This window comes from Bubalus bubalis, chromosome 7, assembly GCF_019923935.1.
Source record: "Bubalus bubalis isolate 160015118507 breed Murrah chromosome 7, NDDB_SH_1, whole genome shotgun sequence".
NCBI classification, from domain to species: domain Eukaryota; kingdom Metazoa; phylum Chordata; class Mammalia; order Artiodactyla; family Bovidae; genus Bubalus; species Bubalus bubalis.
The window spans coordinates 66631468-66651652 of record NC_059163.1 but is presented as its reverse complement, the minus strand read 5'-3'; the positions used below and the strand labels follow the sequence as shown (position 1 = coordinate 66651652).

At 35.8% G+C, this 20185-nt stretch overlaps 1 long non-coding RNA gene across 1 annotated transcript; it reads right to left on the bottom strand.

Moving 5' to 3' along the window:
* Positions 1 to 1444: 1444 nt before the first annotated feature.
* LOC123334561 lies at positions 1445 to 10239 on the bottom strand. Its single transcript, XR_006552585.1, has 3 exons — positions 10184 to 10239; positions 9537 to 9606; positions 1445 to 1605 (listed from the first exon to the last, which is right to left on the bottom strand). It is a non-coding gene; the product is annotated as an uncharacterized LOC123334561 (long non-coding RNA).
* Positions 10240 to 20185: the final 9946 nt, after the last annotated feature.

The following is a 20185-nucleotide window of genomic DNA, read 5'->3' as shown; positions in this document are numbered from 1 at the left end:
AATTTCACCTTAAGAAATTAGAACCTACAGACCAAACTAAACCTGAAAGCTAGTGAAGAACATACAGCAGAAATATATTAAATAGCAAATAGAAAACCAATAGCGGAAATTCAAAACAAATAAATTTGGGTTTTGAAAAAGACCAACAAAATTGACTAATATTTAGCTACACTAATTACAAAAAAGAGAACTTAAATTATGAAAATCAGAAATGAACTAAGAACCATTACTACTGACCTGACAGAAATAAAGATATATACCTGAAGATTATGATCATATTGAATAAACTTTAAAAAATGGACAAATTGCTAGAAAACAGAAACTATTGCAACTAATTCTATGTGAAATGGATAAACTGAAAATTTCCATAACAAATAAAGAGATTGACTTCATCAGAAAAGTAGCCACATAGAAAGGTTCAGGAGTAGATGGACTCACTGTTGAACTGTACCAAACATTTAAAGAAGAGTTAATACTTATCTTCCACAAACTCCTCCAAAATATAGAACTTGAGGAAACAATTCCCCAATCATTCTGAGGTCAGTTTTAACTTCACAGAAAAGCCATATTTAAAAATTCATAAGAAAAAACTATAAGCCAATATCCCTTTGAATACAAATACAAAAGTTTCCAATATTCTTAAAAAAAAAAACTACCAAAAAAGAAAAAAAAAATCACTAACATATAAAAAGGATTGCACACCATATAAGATTTATGGCATTAATTCAATGTTGGTTGAGCACATGAAAACTAATCATTGTAATGTACTATAACAATACAATAAAGGACAAAATACACTCAGTCATATTATATATGTTCAGATGCTCAGTCATGCCTGACCATTTGCAACCCCATGGGCTGTAGCCCACCAGACTTCTCTATCCATGGGATTTCCTAGGCAAGAATACTAGAGTGAGTTGCCAAGATTTTGAACTGTGGTGTTGAAGAAGACTCCTGAGAGTGCCTTGGCCTGCAAGGAGATCAAACCAGTCAATCCTAAAGGAAACTCAACTCTGAATATTCATTGGGAGGACTGATGCTGAAGCTGAAGCTCCATTACTTTGGCCACATGATGCAATGAGCCAACTTATTAGAAAAGACCCTGATGCTGTGAAAAATTGAAGGCAGGAGGAGAAGAGGATGACAGAGGACAAGATGGTTGGGATTGCATCACCAACTCAATGGACATTTGATCAAGCCCCAGGAGATTGTGAAGGACAGGGAAGCCAGATGTGCTGCACACCATGGGGTCACAAAGAGTCAAACATGACTGAATGACTGAACAACAATGACAGCCTCCAGGGGATCTTCCTAACCCAGGGATCAAACCTGCATCTCTTAGTTGTCTTGCATTGGCAGGCAGATTCTTTACCACCAGCACCACCTGTCATGTTAACACACGCATAAAAGCATTTGACAACAATTTGTATCTTTTAATGTTAAAAATACTTAAACTCAGAAGAAATGGGAAATTCCTTAACCTGATAATGTGCATCTGCAAAAAAAAGATCAACATATAAAAAGCAATTGCAGAGATTGGTTCAAGATGGCAGAATAGAAGGATATGTGCTCATCTCCAAGCATTTCACACTACCAATAAACTATCTGAAAATTAAGAAAACTTCAAGTTACAATATTGTCAAAAATAACTAAATATTTAGAAACAAATTTAACAAAAGGAGTGCAACACATGTACTGAAAAGTACTAAATACGATTTAAAGATAAGAAGATATAAATGAATGGAAATATATCCAACTTTCTTGGATTGAAGGACCTAATACTCCCTAACTGACCTGCAAATTCAATTCAATTCCTACAAAAAATTCTGCTAAGCTGTTTTAGAAATTGAGAAGCTGATACTAAAATTTTATAGGTAAATTGAATACACCTAAAATAGAGACAACAATCTTTAAAAAACAATAAAGTTAAAGTACTTACAGTGCCAAATCTGAAAAACATACTACAAAGCTATAGTCATCAAGACAGTGTGGTAATGGCATAGGAGAAACATATACATCTGTTCCCAGAAAAATCACTGGCAATTGTCTGAATTGGAAGCTGAATTAGTTCCTTTTTTAAAATGAAATACCATTTGTAATTTAAAGAATGATTTATTGACATAGAATTTTCATAGAAATAAGTATTTAATGCATATTTTCTCAAAATTAAATGATGGATGTTAAACTGCCACTTCATGGAAAATGAGTGATAGCAGTTTTTGCCAATATTAATATTTGAGTGTTCAAAGTGCAAATTAGACTTTTGGAAAACTTGAATACACCCACATGAGTTTCACAGCTTCTCAATACTTAAGAACATTTCTGATGAGATTGGAGTTGTTATTTATAAATGTGACTTTTTGATATTATAAAATGAGATATGTAAACCTTTGTAGTAGTTTGATAGTTCAGTTGAACCAGTGCCTTCCACATGACCAATGCATAATGTCATAAAATCATGCAAAGTTAAAATACATTTTCATAGGTTATGGTGGGTCCATGGGGTTATAATGTAACATGGAAATTTATTAACTTAGTTTCAGGTTCTACTTTGCAACTGTCTGTAAAATAGCCACCATTTCACAAATTTTAGTGTAGTATAAAAAACAATATCAACAATTTTCTAAAAGGCAACTAAACACCAGTGTGTATTTGTGTGAGCTTGAATTTTCTTCACAGACTTCAAGCAAAATAACATATTACAATAGATCAAATGGAGATGTAGATATGAAAATTCAGCTGTTTTCTATTAATCTAGATATTAAAGAGATTTGCAAGACTGAAAAGCAATATTATTCTTGCTAATTTATTATTTATTTCTAAAAATTGGTTATTTTTCATTAAATATTCTAGTTATGTTTCTGTAATAAGTCTATCAGTATTGTTAATATTACTAAATATATATTAAAATATTTCATTGGTAACTTTTAATATAGTGATATTGATAGTAACAACCTATATAATCTAAAGTCTTTTTGCATTTTTTAAGTAATGTTCATGAATGTAAACGAATTTTGAGACTAAAATGTCTGATAGCTGCTGAAGTTAATATTTCCATGGGGAGATAATTTAAAGAAAACCTGATAGCCTTTTATTGTAGAAATGTCAATACTTCTATTAGCTCTAAGCACATTCCCTTTAGAACTTATTTAGATTATAAGAAGTTATATTCTCTAATTCATTTTTTCATTCCATCAGCAAATAGTGCACTATTCTAGAAGAAGAAGATATAGGAGACGAAAACAAATAAACAACCAACTAAGAAATACTCTGCTTTCACTGAGACTATGCACTAGTAGGATAGATAAAAGTATATAAATAAAAAACCTGCAAAATATAATATCCTATACTATGAATATACTTCTAGTCAGTCATAAAGATCCTGAATTTGAGTAATTAGAACACAGGCCACATAAATTTTAAACCAACAATTATGAGAGTAGATTTCATGAACTTTTTGGCATTGGTTAGCTTCTAATTTGAATCAGCTATATTGGCTCCTCTTTATATTAATATTTAAAAGCAAATTAGCCAAAATGATGCAAAAGCTGGTTTTAGAAAAGGCAGAGGAACCACAGATCAAATTGCCAACATCTGCTGGATCATGGAAAAAGCAAGAGAGTTCCAGAAAAACATCTATTTCTGCTTTCTTGACTATGCCAAAGCCTTTGACTGTGTGGATCACAATAAACTGTGGAACATTCTGAAAGAGATGGGAATACCAGATCACCTGATCTGCCTCTTGAGAAATCTGTATGCAGGTCAGGAAGCAACAGTTAGAACTGGACATGGAACAACAGACTGGTTCCAAATAGGAAAAGGAGTACGTCAAGGCTGTATATTGTCACCCTGCTTATTTAACTTATATGGAGAGTCCATCATGAGAAAGGCTGGACTGGAAGAAGCACAAGCTGGAATCAAGATTTCCGGAAGAAATATCAATAACCTCAGATATGCAGATGGCACCACCCTTATGGCAGAAAGTGAAGAGGAACTAAAAAGCCTCTTGATGAAAGTGAAAGTGGAGAGTGAAAAAGTTGGCTTAAAGCTCAACATTTAGAAAATGAAGATCATGGCATCCGGTCCCATCACTTCATGGGAAATAGATGGGGAAACAGTGGAAACAGTGTCAGACTTTATTTTTTGGGGCTCCAAAACCACTGCAGATGGTGACTGCAGCCATGAAATTAAAAGACGCTTACTCCTTGGAAGAAAAGTTATGACCAACCTAGATAGCATATTCAAAAGCAGAGACATTGCTTTGCCAACAAAGGTCCGTCTAGTCAAGGCTATGGTTTTTCCTGTGGTCATGTATGGATGTGAGAGTTGGACTGTGAAGAAGGCTGAGCGCCAAAGAATTGATGCTTTTGAACTGTGGTGTTGGATAAGACTTTAGAGTCCCTTGGACTGCAAGAGATCCAACCAGTCCATCCTAAAGAAGATCAGCCCTGGGATTTCTTTGGAAGGAATGCTGCTAAAGCTGAAACTCCAGTCCTTTGGCCACCTCATGGGAAGAGTTGACTCATTAGAAAAGACTCTGATGCTGGGAGGGATTGGGGGCAGGAGGAGAAGGGGACAACAGCGGATTAATTGGCTGGATGGCATCACGGACTCGATGGATGTGAGTCTGGGTGAACTCCGGGAGTTGGTGATAGACAGGGAGGCCTGGTGTGCTGTGATTCATGGGGTGGCATAGAGTCGGACACGACTCAGCGGCGGAACTGAACTGAACTGAACTGAAAATCTACTCCACATGGCCCATTTGGCTACTGACTTAGCTTATTTTTTTTCATAGCATTCTAGGCTTGGCCATGTTCACATATCCTTCCATTTCCAGGTTAATGTATTGCATAATCTATTTGGACCACAGTGTAACTGTGATATCTATCAGGCTGATAGAAGAAAATGAAATTTGGCTAACATTAGGAACTAAGTAGGACCAGTTTTCCACCATCTTATCTTCTTCTCTGTGTTATTCCCACTTTTATTCTGAGCTACAATTATCTCTTTTGGTTTGGCACCATGAGATTCATAGCATTGTATAGGAGACAGTGACCAAAACCAAGTCAAAGTAAAAGAAATGCAAGAAGGCAAAGAGGTAGTCTGAGGAGGCCTTACAAAATAGCTAAGAAAAGAAGAGAAGTGAAAGGCAAAAATATGCTCAACTGAATGAAGAGTTCTAAAGAATACAAGGAGACAAAATAAAGCCTTCTTAACTGAGCAAGGTGAAAGTAGAGGAAAAGAGTAGAATGGGAAAGACTAGAGAGCTCTTTGAGAAAATTGGAGATACCAAGGGACTAATTCATGCAAAAATGGGCACAGTAAAAGACAGAAATGGCAAGAAACTAACAGAGGCAGTAGGGATTAAGAAAAGGTCGCAAGAATTCACAGAACTATACAAAAAAGATCTTAATGACCCAGATAACCATGATAATATGGTAACTCACCTAGAGCCAGACATCCTGGAGTGTGAAATCAAGTGGGTCTTAGGAAGCATTACTACAAATAAATCTAGTGGAGGTGATGGAATTCCAGCTAAGCTATTTCAAATCCTAAAAGATGATATTGTTAAAGTGCTGCACTCAATATGCCAGCAAATTTGGAAAACTCAGCAGGACTGGAAAAGGTCAGTTTTAATGCCAATCCCAAAGAAAGGAAATGTCAAAGAATGTTCAAACTACCATCCAATTGTGCTCATTTCACATGCTGGCCAAGTAATGTTCAAAACTCTTCAAGTTAGTCTTCAGCAGTACATGAACTAAGAACTTCCAGACATACAAGCTGGATTTATAAAAGGTATAGGAACCAGAGATCAACCAGGCCAACGTTCATTGAATCATAGAAAAAGTAAGGGAATTTCCCTCCTCTCGCCCCAAAAAAATCGGCTTCTGCTTCATTGCTACAATAAAGCCTTTGACCGTGTGGATCACAACAAACTGGAAACTTCTTAAGGAGATAGGAATATCAGACCATCTTACTTGCCTCCTGAGAAACCTGTATGCAGGTTAATAAGCAACAGTTAGAACTGGACATGGAACAATGGATTGACTCAAAATTGGGAAAAGAATATGACAAGGCTGTATATTGTCTTGCTGCTTACTTAACTTATATGGAGAGTAAATCATGTGAAATGCTAGGCTAGAGGAATCACAAGGTGGAATCCAGATCACCAAGAGAAATATCAACAACCTCAGATATGCAGATGACACCACCCTTATGGCAGAAAGTGAAGAGGAACTATAGAGCCTCTTGATGAAAGTAAAAGAGGAGAATGAAAAAGCTGGCTTAAAACTCAACATTCAAAAAAGGAAGATCATGGCAACCAGTCCTATCACTTCATGCCAAATAGATAGGGAAATATTGGAAACAGTGACAGATTTTATTTTTTGGGGCTCCAAAATCACTGTGAATGGTGACTGCAGAAATGGAATTAAAAGATGCTTGCTCCTTGTAAGGAAAGGTTTGACAAACCTACACAGCATATTTAAAAGCAGAGACCCCTCACACTTTGCTGACAAAGGTCCCCCTAGAAAACTATGGTTTTTCCAGTAGTCATGTATGGATGTGAGAGTTGGATCATAAAGAAGACTGAGCATTGAAGAACTGATGTTTTCAAATTGTGGTGCTGGAGAAGATTTTTCAGAGTCCCTCGGACTGCACAGAAAGCAATCCTGTCAATTCTAAAGGACATTAACCCTGAATATTCATTGCAAGGACTGATGCTAAAGCTGAAGCTCCAATATTTTGGCCACCTGATATGAAGAGTCCACTAATTGGGACAGACCCTGCTGGGAAAGATGAGGGCAAGGACAGGGGGCAAGGACAGAGGATGAGATGGTTGGATGACCTCATGGACTCAGTGGACATGAATTTAAGCAAATTCTGGGAGATAGTGAAAGATGGGGAAGCCTGAAATGCTGCAGCCCAGGAGGTTGCAACATGTTGGACACAACTTAGTGAGTGAACAACAAGTCTTCCTCCAATTTCTATATCAATGATTCAAATTTTATATTTCTATATCTAGTCTTTTTGAAGTTGGGAATATTTTGGTATCCTCACACAAAAATGGCAGGACGTAGAATTATCAAGTCAACTATTTTTGCAAGCATGAATACAGAATTGGAATATTTTAAAATCTATTTATAAGGGATCAATTTTCACCAATTACTAGCTTAGGCTGGGTCAGGAGAATAAAATTCCCTATAAATATTTTAAAGAGAAGTATTTATAAAGAAACTAACAGACACATATACATTGAAAAATTTGGACACATGAAGGTCAGAACTACTTCTAAAATTTACAAAAGCAAGAATTGTCAAAACCCACAATGGTTAATATAGGTTGTCTGCAGCACCAGGTGGGTGATTTTTCAGATGAGACAGGAGGTACAGAAAAATCTACTGCTAAAAATCATGAGATGCTTATGGTTGCTATAGGAACAATATTAACCTTTGTTACTCTTTTGCTTATAAATCACATATAAATTCTTCTCACTAGTGGAATTGAATTCATAACTCTGCGTGCAAGTGTTTCTAGGAAATGTAGTTCTTAGGCTTCTACATTGTAATGGAGAGTGTAGAAGAATTTGGGAATGAGGTTAGTTATTGGAAAATAAAAGTAATAATCATTGCATCAAGATAGTATATATGACAAGATAAATGCTCTTTAGTAAAAATTTGAAAATATAAAAACAATAACATATTCTTTATGAAGTGTTTTGTAATCAAATAACTAATCAAATAACACCTTATAAAAATCTTTGTGAAGTGATTTAATAGGTCAAAGGTCTTAGAGAAAATACAAAATTTTTAGTAAGGGAGAGGGAATATTAAGTCATAAAAGGATAGTGCCTCATAACATATTGAAAATCATAATGGAGTAACCTATTTTGTTTGCTCAACCCTACAAAATGGATTTGAGTGCCCACTGAGGATATGTTCTCAGACATGTCCCTACACCACTAAATTGAACTTTCTGTGAACTGTACCAAATTCAAGCATACTATCAGCCATTTAAAAAGAAATATCAGCTAGCTGAGACCTTGGTGGTAACCTTGTAACTATGCAATGATTTTAGATTGCAACCAATCCTGGCTTAACAAGCACCTTCACTTCTGGCCAGCTCCAATTATAGTTATTAATGAACAACTCATGTAACTGTGATCTTGAAGTTCTTGCCTTTATAAGCTCCTTCTCTTTTGTAGCTGTGCATGTGTGCATGCTCATTTGCTTCAGTCATGTCCGACTCTTCGACCCCATGGACTATATAGCCTGCCAGGCTCCTCTGTCCATGTGATTCTCCAGACAAGAATACTGGAGTGAGTTGCCCTGCCCTTCTCCAGGAGATCTTCCCAACCCAGAGATCCAACCCATGTCTTCTGTGTCTCCTGTAGTGACAGGCAGATTCTTTACCACTAGCACCACCTGGGAAGCCCATTTTGTAGTTGAGTGGAATACAATTCAAGTGCTTCTTTAATTTGTGTCTTCTGGGCTACAGTCCTAACAAACCCCAGAAAATACTTTTTTATTTCAATCAGGTCTCCATTTCTGAAATTTTAGTTAACATAGCTGTCATAGTTAGCAGAATTTGGACCAGCCACCCTCAGCAGTCTGGAACTCCTTTAGATTCAGTCTACAGTACCTACAGGGCTTTCCAAGTGGTGCTTGTGGTAAAGAACCCATCAACCAATGGAGGAGACACAGGAGACCCAAGTTTTATCCCTGGGTGGGAAGATCCCCTGGAGGAGGAAATGGCAACACATTCCAGTATTCTTGCCTGGAGAATCCCATGGACAGAGGAGCCTGGCAGGCTATACTCCATGGAGTCAAAGAGTCAGACATGAATGAAGTGACTTAGCATGCACACACTAACCCATTGCATGCAGTTGTCTCTTCAACGGCTTGGAAGCTATGAAGTGAGGACTACTGGATCCCATTTGATTGAGGATTGTGTCTATTTGGGTATTTCTAAGTATCAACACTAGTTTCCCTCTCTTTTGGGGAGTAAGGAGGAATCTTTCTCCAGATTTGGGTTTCACAGTAAAAAAAAAAAAAAGACACAAAACTTTTCTGATGAGTACTCAAAATAATAGAAAGCTCTTATAGAAACAATTCAAAGAAAGATAAACCCCTCCAAGAACCATTGTCAGTTTTATGCTTAACACCTGTGGACCCTTACCCTGTAACAACCTATCTAAATGGGTCCATTTACCTGGGATGATTTAAAATTACACTGGCCAAATTGAGGAACTTTCCAAATTCCCAAGTTAGTCTATCTTTGTGCTTGACTGAAAAATGTACTGACCAGACAAAATAAGTAGGAAACATTTCAACTGGCATCTAGAGGCCTCCAAAGATAACACTGAGAAAATTGCCTCCCTTCATGCTGTAAATGAAAAGATGACTCAGAGTATCTCTAAACTTGAAAAATCAGATGAACTTTCTTACCCTTCTTCTATCCCCCTTCGAAATTCTGCACCTTCTCCTCCATCCCTTTATTTGCCTTATTTGAACTTCCCTTTTATGTAACTGACTTACTTCTCCTCCTCCTCCATCAGTTGACACCCCAGAGCCCAGAGGAACTCTTGACATCCTGTTCTGACAGCTCCTTTAAAAAAAAACAAAAAAAAAAACCCATAAACTAAGCCCACCAGATGAAGTTAAAAACTGGCCCATCTTCTCAGCCTTCCTATAAGTAAACACCTGAGATAAAGCCTAGATTGCGTAATCTACTCAGTTAGTAGAACCTGAAACAAACAAACAAGCAAAATGAGAGTAAGAACAAACTGCTACTAAAAGAACTCTCTTGTCTAAGTAGCCTCCTTAAAATTACTTGTCAAAGGCAAATATAGATCTTAAAAATCTTCTCCACAAATAACCAAATATTTTTAGTCATCTGAGTGAGTAATCTTACTTATTTAATCGTTATTCATAAACTAGTGATTTTTGTATTGTAACTGATTCATGACTAAAATTTTGAAATGAAAACTATGATATCTCTGATTATGTTTGTTTATATGTCTAAGTTATAAATATATTATTTTCAACCACAAGTAATATAGCAAAATATTAATTTTTAAAAGATCTCTATTTAATTGGCTTAAGCAAATGATAAATTATATAAAGGTTCTCAAAAATATAATAAAATCTAAGCCAAATATTTTTCAAATTCATGTGATCCTTACCTGGAGAATCCCATGGACGGAGGAGCCTGGTAGTCTACAGTTCATGGGGTCACAGAGTCAGACACAGCTGAGCAACTAAGCATGCACACATAAGATAATTTTTAGTAAATAAAAGTTAATTTTAAGCATGTTTATTTAATTAATAAATAACTTGTTTTTCTATCTGGGTTTGCTAATCAGATAGGCTAATGTCTCGATTGCAAATTTGTCAGCAAAGGAAAAAAATTAAGATAATAACTAACTGCTTTAATATCTCATGAAATTTTCATGAGTAATTCAAGTATGATTGTTAAGAACAAATGAATTAAATAGATGTAAATGAGATGATTTTTTTTAGGTTAACATTTTAACAATAATTATTTTATGATATGTTTACTTAAATTGTTTCCTAAATTTCTTTGATGATTTATACCCTTAGAATTTTGCTAAGTTGATTTGAATGATGGAAATTCATTGAATATCTAGATCATTTCCAAATAAGATAACATACTAAACATTAGTTGCTAAACAAATGCTAGTTTATGTATTTTTGATCTCTTAATACAGAGATACTAAGTATGTTTGGGGTCTGTTCATAAACATATTTTATGCTTTACTAAAAGATTATACTATGAAGTAAGATATATTTCTAGAAATTGTAAAATGTATTTATAATTTCACCAAGCCACAAAATGTTAATACAGTTCATGATTGTTTGCTTCTTCATTTTCACTAAAAAATTAAGGTTTCAAAGGATTAAGAATTCTAATTAATATACATGGTTAAAGCTACTAGATATAATAATATAAATAGGATGTGTTTGGGGGTAAGAAAATGTACAAGTTATGGAGACATTCTTGTTAAAAAAAAAGAATATAATTTTGTTCTAAAGTTGGCTATTTCTAAATGAGAAAGAAAACAAAGGGCAAGCTAAAATGGATATATAAAGTTGTAAAATGTTTGCAAAAGAAGGAATCTTTAGAAATAAATTTTATTTGTGATCAGGACTGGATAATATTAGAATGAATTTGATTAAGTAAATGAAGTTTAATATTAAAAAATATTATTCTTAATACTAAAATATTATTTTAATATTAAAAATAACAGGTACAAATTAAAATTTGCTTTTCCCTCTGTTAAAAGAACAACTCTTTTTCTATTGGTCTGCTTTTGATAATAAAAGGCTATGAAAAATTTTTATTTGTATTTATTCTGCCTCAAAAATATAACAAAACAAAGATCTTATGACTTGTCAAAATAATCACCTATAATGTATCAGGTCTTTGATTACTTCAGTGAACCTAATCCTCAGCATTAAGAGCTAACTTTTTCTCAAAAATATGTGTATATGTGTATATGTGTGTGTGTGTGTGCGTTCAGTCATGTCCAACTTTTGCAACACCATGGACTATAGCCTGCCAGACTCCTCTGTCCATGGGATTCTCCAGGCAAGAATACTGGAGTGGGTTGCCATTTCCTCCTCTGGGGATCTTCCTGACCCAGGTATCAAACCTGCATCTCCTACATTGGCAGGAGGATTCTTTATCTAATAGCCAACTGGGAAGCCCTCAAAACTACATAACTTTCTATATTTGCCTATGACATCTTTAATAATTATTTAGGTTAAAGTAAAAGTCACAGTCATTTCTCTTTGCGACCCCGTGGACTATACAGTCCATGGAATTCTTCAGGCCAGAATACTGGAGTGGGTAGAATTTCCCTTCTCCAGGGGATCTTCCTAATCCACGGATTGAACCCAGGTCTCCATCATTGCAGTGGATTCTTTATCAGCTGAGCCACAAGGGAAGCCCAAGAATACTGGAGTGGGTAGCCTATCCCTTTTCCAGCTGATTTTCCTGACCCAGGAATTGAACTGGGGTCTCCTGCATTACAGGCACATTCTTTACCAACTGAGCTATCAGGAAAGTCCTATTTAGGTTAAATAGATAACTTTAAGCATTGTATTACAGAGCCCTATTTGATCAAGTGTTTTAAAACCTTTCTGATATTTTTTACAAACTTAACCAAAATCAAATTCAAAAGGTTTTTTTTTTTTGGTTGTTCTAGAACTAATTTTGAGATATTTTCTTTTCTTATTAAAAGAGAAACAATAAATTAGGCATATTTGACATGTTAAATTACATAAGAAGCATTGGCAAATAAGAAGTAATATACCTTCTTCATGTTGTGTCTATATAGATATAAGTGTTCTAGAAATTGTATGAAACTCTTGGAAGTTTTATAAATCTTGGCATAAATGTTATCTCACACTAAAAGGCCTGAACCTAAGTATCAGGGAAATGCCTAACTGCCATTCATGCAAAGGTGTGAATCTATAAAGATTATGCCATGAAAATAAAATCCATTCCATTACTGAAAAAACAAAGACAAACAAAACAAAAACAAAAAACCCTGACTTCTCTTTTCCATACTTTTGCCATCCTGCTGTTCTTATAAAACTGTAAGTTAAAGAAATAGAGCTTTGGGAAACCCAGCATGGCCATTTGGTTTTTCCTATCTGCTGGCAAAACTCATTTTCTGTTTGATGGGTTGAAGCCTTTCCTTGCTGTCAGGTTGATGTACTTACAATGGCAAAACAAAACAAAACAAAAAACTTTGGAGTTTAACTTCCATGATCTCCAGTGATCAAGACACCCCACTTCACTCAGTAAATCATACTAGTCTTAAAAAAACCTTGCAAAGTTCCTGAAATTTCCCCGTCTTTAACACCCTCAGTCATCAGGCAAGGTCAATAGAACAAATGGAAAAACTGGACGCAGGCAAATAAGGATTACATGGGATTGAATTAATTGATGAAAATGATTATATTCTTTATGACTTCTTTGTTTAAAATATTTTTAATCTTTTATTTTTCCAAACACAAGGAAATTTTTTTTTCTAGGGCTTACAGAAATTTGCTAAGTTATACTTTTGTAAGCAGAACTGAAACATTTATCTTTTTCTCACTACCTGATCCCTCTGGAATTCAGAAATTCTCAAACTAAAACTGTCTTTTTCCTAAAGACCTACCAACACACACAAGCACAAACTGAAGGTAGACAACTTAATATAAACTTCAAAGAAAATGCCTTATCAGCTCATATTTAGATGATTCTCAGGCCTATGTCTAGTATTAGCCACTCAGAAAATTAACTAACTCCTGAAGACATCATCAGAGACAGTTCAAACTACAAAACATGTTTTAACCCTGACATCTAGAAATTTTCTTAACTGACTGCCCTGTGGGCTGAAAAATTAGTTTATAATTTAGTTCAAACATTAAATAGCCTTTGTTTTTCTTTTGTTTCCACAGAAGTGCCTCTTGGGCTTCCTTGATGTCTCAGCTGGTCAAGAATCCACCTGCAATGTAGGCGATATGGGTTCAAACCTGGGGTTGGAAGATCCCTTGGGGGAGGAAATGGCAATCCACACCAGTACTTTTGTCTGAAAAATCCAATGGACAGAGGAGCCTGGTGGGCTACAGCCCAAAGGGTCGCAAAGAGTCAGACATGACTGAGTGACTAAGTACGCACACATGCATCTTATTAAATACCTGATTGCTTGCAGCATAGGCCAAGATTCCAGAGCCCACCTGCATCACCACCTCTTGAAATGAGATACAATGGTTTAACTGAATTGACTTGTTCTCAGAACAAAGAAAACTGAAAACTATAGCAAGGATTCATTAGTTTCCTCAAGAAATAATGATTGTGCCGGCACTGGTGTAGACTAGGGGAATATAGCAATCATAATCACAACATATTCCCTGCTCTCAAGAAACTTACTTCTTCAGAGGAGATAGATAACAAAACAAATAAATAAATAAGCAAACAAATCAGTCTTACTTATGGGTAAATTATCAGTTATACAATAGGAACTGACAGGAAATGTGATTGAGATAGAATGATAAAGAAAAAGCTCTCTGAACATGTGACATTTGAGCTGTGGTTTGGAATTTGTAAAGAAAGGGGCAAAGATGATTTCAAGCAGAAAGCACAATATGCCTCAGGCACTGAGAGGCAAGTCTTCATATGGCCAAGAAATAGAACGGAGGTCAGAGTGGCTGGAATATACTGAGTAGGGTGGAGAACAGAATGAAATTATATTAGAGATGTACACAAGAAGCAGGTCATGTTAGGTAGGTCCTGGCGAACGCAGTGGAGCTGAAGTAAGATAATTGTTATTAGTGAAGTTGATGAACAAAGAGAACAGCAGATTATGAAGATAACCATAGGCAAGTTGATCTCAGAAAAGCACCTGACATCCTCACACAGTTGGATATCTTTTTAACACATATGAGAGGCCACTGAAGGATTTTAAGTACTGGTACAGAGATGGGTATCATCTGATTAAAGATCTATTTAAAATTTGGAAAGGACAATTTTTTAAATGAAACAGAAACAAGAACTTTTAGATTTCATGGACAAAAATGTTAGGGGAAAAATTAGGAAATTATGAATATTTTTTTAAAAAAGCAAGAAATAAATAGGAAGTTTACTATTTTTTTGAGAATTTAACTACACTTTCAATGAAACAAATAGAAAATGAAGTTTAACTAAAATTTCACTTGCCCTTTACTTAATTCAAGGTGTCACTTTTGATGAATTGCTTACCATTATATTTATATTTCTTTTTTATGGCTTTTAACATTATATTATGCTTGCATGTTTTTTATAATTGATTGTATTCCTTTTGTAATCATTTTTAATTCAATTTTTGCTATACTACATAATTTCATTGCTCTTCTGGTTGTCAATTTTGTATAAATACTACTGCTTTTATTCATGGCTTAGGTGAATTTTTTTCCATGTAGGATCTAAAAGAAAATAATAATTTTTAAATGTTGGAAATATAAATTGTAAACTATAAAGTTGTCTGCACAAATCCTCTGAGGAAGGAACAAAAGGATCATATTGTATATAGAAGAAAGATTTAGGTCAAAATTTTAAAGGGAAAAGTCCTTGCATATACTTAAAGAACATACAGTGTACTAGAACCATGAAGTTATTAGTTTATAAGACTTTGTATTCTAGAGTAAACTTACTATATTTTTCAGTCTTACTATTGGTAGTAGTCATTATCACTTTAAATTATGACCTACTTTGGGTTGGTCAGTGTATCGGGCACTGGAAACAAAAATGATATTTCTTCTGAAATAAGGCTTAGAAGACAACTTTCCTTTGGTGCTATAAACTACATTTACTTTGCAGGGTTTTACCATCGAAGTTTTCAATTCAAAATATGAAAAGACCGATATAAATTAAATCTGGATTGAGGACACATATAAACAGATGTTAGAGGAGGCTCAGAGTATAGATAAATTTTGAGAATATATTAAGCATATATTAAGTGTTTGTTTATACCACATGTGGGAGGCTGAGATATTCTTTTTTTTAGGGAAAAAAAAGGTAGTAATACCTTGTGTTTACATAGTGCTTTACAGATTCAAAGTCTTTATACTTATATTTCATAGGGTTATCAGAATAATTCTAGAAGCAAACGTTCCCAACTGTGTGAATAGAAAAGGAGCCTAGTAGATGAGAGACTTGCATATATCTTGTATGTGATTTGAGTGAACTCAGATCTTCACCTTCTATTCTCCTTTTCAAAGATCTTTCTGCTATGCTGTTCAGTTTTGTTATTATTTTCTGTCAAGGAAAATGTAAGTTAAGCTATTTTGACTATTAGGAGAAATTAATTGTAAGCCTTACATTTAAGTATAAAATAAAATTCACCAGTGTTTTTTGGTGATATATTAGATATTGAGAAAAGACACAGAATTTGTTTTGTGAAAACATTTAGAAAACATGATATGATAGATGTTATCATTTATTATGTGCAAACTATGAATCTGTTTCTCCAGGCATATTATTTTTCCATTTTAGTAATAAGAAATGTCCCTTCTATATCAATCGGGACAATTAACTTTAATTCACAGAAATCACTCAGGCTAATTTAAGGACTTTATTTAAGTGTATGAGTAATTTTCCAACTCTCAGAGAGGGCCAGGAAATCTAGCTTAGATTAGATCTAATAGCCAGGACCTATGCCTGACCTCGGGCACACTTCAGAGACCCTACAGTAAGGGACACAGGCAGAGACCATGCAATAACATGGGAGGCCACTGATGGAGCACTGCCAACCGTCTCTCTGCTGTGCTCTACCAGCTTTCACTAGAAAATGAATTACTCATAGTGCTTTGTTTTCTTTGGAGCTTCCATTGTGGCTCATATGGTAAAGAATCTGCCTGCAATGCAGGAAACCCAGGTTTCATCCCTGGGTCAGGAACATACCCTGGAGAAAGGAATGGCAACCCACTTCAGTATTCTTGCCTGGAGAAATCCATGGATGGAGGAGACTGGAGGGCTACTGTCCCTGGGGTCACAAAGAGTCGGACCCGACTGAGTGACTAACACACACACTCTTTTCTTTGAGTAAAGAATTTCACAGAGCTGCTTCTGATTCATTAAGTCTACATCACATAATAAAATCATGTCAGTCAGTCCATGGCACCCCACTCCAGTACTCTTGCCTGGAAAATCCCATGGACACAGGAGCCTGGTGGGCTGCAGTCCATGGGGTCGCTAAGAGTTGGACACGACTGAAACGACTTAGGAACGGCAGCAGCAGCAGCAGCAGAAGCAGCAGCAGCAGCAGTCAGTCCTATGAATGAATTGAAAATCTGGGAAGGCAAGTTCGCAAGTTCTGACTTTTTTTGTCTCCTAAAAGTAGAACCCTTAAAGTGATAAATTCCCCAAAGGACTTGTGATTAAACTGTTAGCCACTCAATTGTGTCCCACTCTTTGTGACCCCATAGACTGTAGCCCACCAGCCTCCTCTATCTCATAGAATTCTCCAGGCAAGAGTACTGAGTTAGTAGTCATTCCCTTCTCCGGAGGATCTCCTAAAGTCAGGTATTGATCCTGGGTCTCCTGTATTGCAGGCAGATTCTTTACCATCTGAGCCACTAGGGAAGCCCCTTGTAATTAAAATCGTTGCCAAAAAAATGACACACGTGTACCATAAAACTGGGTAGATTTTTTAAATGGCCATAAATTAATTCTTTACATAGGGTTTTACAATATGGGTATTGCAGTTCCTTCTATCAAAAAAATAGGGCGTCTTTCCTCCAAAATTGAGTCTGGGCAGGATATGGGACCTGCCTGCACAATGCAATAAGGTAGAAATGATACTGCACCTGTTCCAAGCCTGGGCCTCACAAGGACTTCTACACTCTTCTCTCTATGGACCCTGCTGCCTCAAGTGAACAATGGCAAGCTAACATCCTGAAGAAGGGAGACTGCATGAAGCAGGCTTTACCATCACAGCCTTGACCTAGACACCTGAATGAGCCACACAAGAAATGCCAGGCAATCATCAGTTGACTACAAATGTACACATGAGCTCCACTGAACATATGATCTAAACTCTGTCAGAAGACCCACCCAGCGAACCTGCAAACTATCAGCCCATTTGCGCTTGACATAGTAAGCTACTAAATTTTGGGGTGAATTGTATGCAGCAAATGCTTATCAGATAGACTTACAGAAATGTCATTCCATAAGGCATTCCTGGGAGAAATGGGCTTCACATACTAAAATTCTTTTGGAAGGTAGTTGTGGGTAAGATGAACTTTTTAGATCAAATGATCGATTTGCATGGCTTTTCAGATACACCCATCACATTCTGCTGTAGGTGCTTGTGGTTCCACTCTGCACTTGATTATCTTAAGGGACAGCCAAAAAGAGATTACCTTCATATGGTTTTAAATTACTCCAATGTCGATAGAGATTTTATCACAGTCTTTTTAATATAAATTGATATATTTATTTCTTCCTTCTTGTTTAACTGCCTATACTATGTATTGCAGTATTCTTTTCCAATCTGAATAGCCCCTCAATAGCTGTTTATTGGACTATTTGCAACTAGGTCACCTCTCTCTGACAGCAGGGTAATAGAGCTTAATGAAATATTTGTAAAGGGCAATGAACTGCACAGAAGAAATGTGCTTTAAAATTCTAAATGATGTTTCTCACTAACACCATTAATAACAGATTTCCCCCACATCTGTGTAGCTTGGGTTTCACTCAACCAACCATGCATCTTGTAGTCACACCACCTGAAATGTTAGGTGTGTGAATGACTCACAGAGACAAATTGCCATCATAGAAGCTGTCCTCAACCAGTTTGGGAATTAAATGATAAAACTGCAAATTGCTAAAATCTTTTCGCATAATGCTTGTCTTTATGATGATTATGATGTTTTAAAATCTCTTTTTGTCTGGCATTATTTAGATATTAGTATTTAATTGCATCATGTTATTATTAGCATCCAATAACCTTAATGTATCTCTAAGCTCTCTTCCATTAGATTCTGTCATATCTGAGGTCATGCTGAGACCAATAGATCTCACATTGTTAAAGCTGAAAGGAACTTTTAAGTTAATGTATATTAAATGCTTAATAGGATGCCTTGAAAGGAGTAATTAGGCCATACACATTAGTTAGCATTATTATTGTCATTTCTATTATTATTAAATCCTTGCAATTTAAAGATGAGAAAACAGGCATCTACATAAATATTTCTAGTAATATGTTCCATAACTTCAGCAAACATTCTCTTATTTAAAAAATATTTTCAGTTGCCTCCTGTAGTCACATATTGGAGAAGGGAATGGTAACCCACGTAGTCTTGCCTTGAGAATTCCATAAACAGGGAAGCCTGGCAGGCTACAGTTCATGGAGCTGCAAAGAGTCAGGCACAACTGAGTGACTAACATGCACACACAGTCACATATAGAAAATATAGATGAGAAAGAGTTCCTGTGTTCTGTTTACTGATGATTTGTTGGAATCTGTGCCTGTACATATGTAAAGAAGTGTTTTAAACTCCAACTTGACATCCAGGCAGGGTCTGTCCTTGGCTGGCTCTTGTGTGAATCCACATTCTGATAAGGAGTATATATGTACTAGAAAAGGAAAGAAGGGGCACAACTGAGTTGCTCTGTACAGTGAAGGAGTGAGGATTTTAAGGCCCCCGGTAGAAAATCTGGAAAAGGGAAAGGTGGGTAAAGGGGAAGGGAAGGGAAGATGAAGAAAAAGATGGGAGAGAAAGGAGGAGGGAAGAGAGGAGGAAGGAAGAAGCTAAGAAAGCTGAGTGCTTCTTGGAATACAGCTAGAGAAAATACAAGATACCCAATAAAATCTTTTTGTACAATGATGTCCCAAATGGTGCAAGGGTATATATACAATCTTGTTTAGCTGAAATCCAAATTTAGCTGAGGGATCTGTATCTATAATTCTAAGTCCCGCCACACTACCTTGGGAGAGCAGACATAAAGGAAAAAAATGTATACAAATTAGGCATAGATATTATGAGACGTGAAAGGTTAGTACCTCCTCTGTCTTCTCTATAGATGTTATAGATCTCCTTTTATGTGACTGCTTTTCTTTCTCCTTTACTGGATCAGTCTCATCTCTGCTTGGAAATCTCAAAGGTACCTCAAGCAGAATGTTATGTAAAACCAAATTCATGGCATTACTCTTCTGGTCTCTGCTAAGAGTCATTCTCAGAGCAATCTGTGAATCCCCTTTTTATAATGGCTTCATTGCCTCCCCCATCACTCTCTATTTCATTATGTTGTTTCATTTACTCTGTAAAACATATAGCTTACACTACCTTATCTATTTGTTTGCACACTTCTTTGTGATCTGGCTTCTCTCACTAAAATAGGAGCTCTATGGAAGTAGGGAACTTGAAGATTTGGTTTACATTAGCAGTTTATTACCTAGAACAACAGTGTTTCACAAATCAATATTGAGTAAATGTTGAATAAATTGATGTATAAATGAACTACTGCCTAAACCAAGTTTTCTTATATTATTTTCTGTCTCAAAGAATGGCATTACCAAGCATCTAATTTTGCATGTGTCATGAATTTGATCTTTGAAATACTTTTTAGCCTGCAATGGCCACATCCAATTCAATTTTAAATGTTATCTATTATTTTTTACGTATTTGAA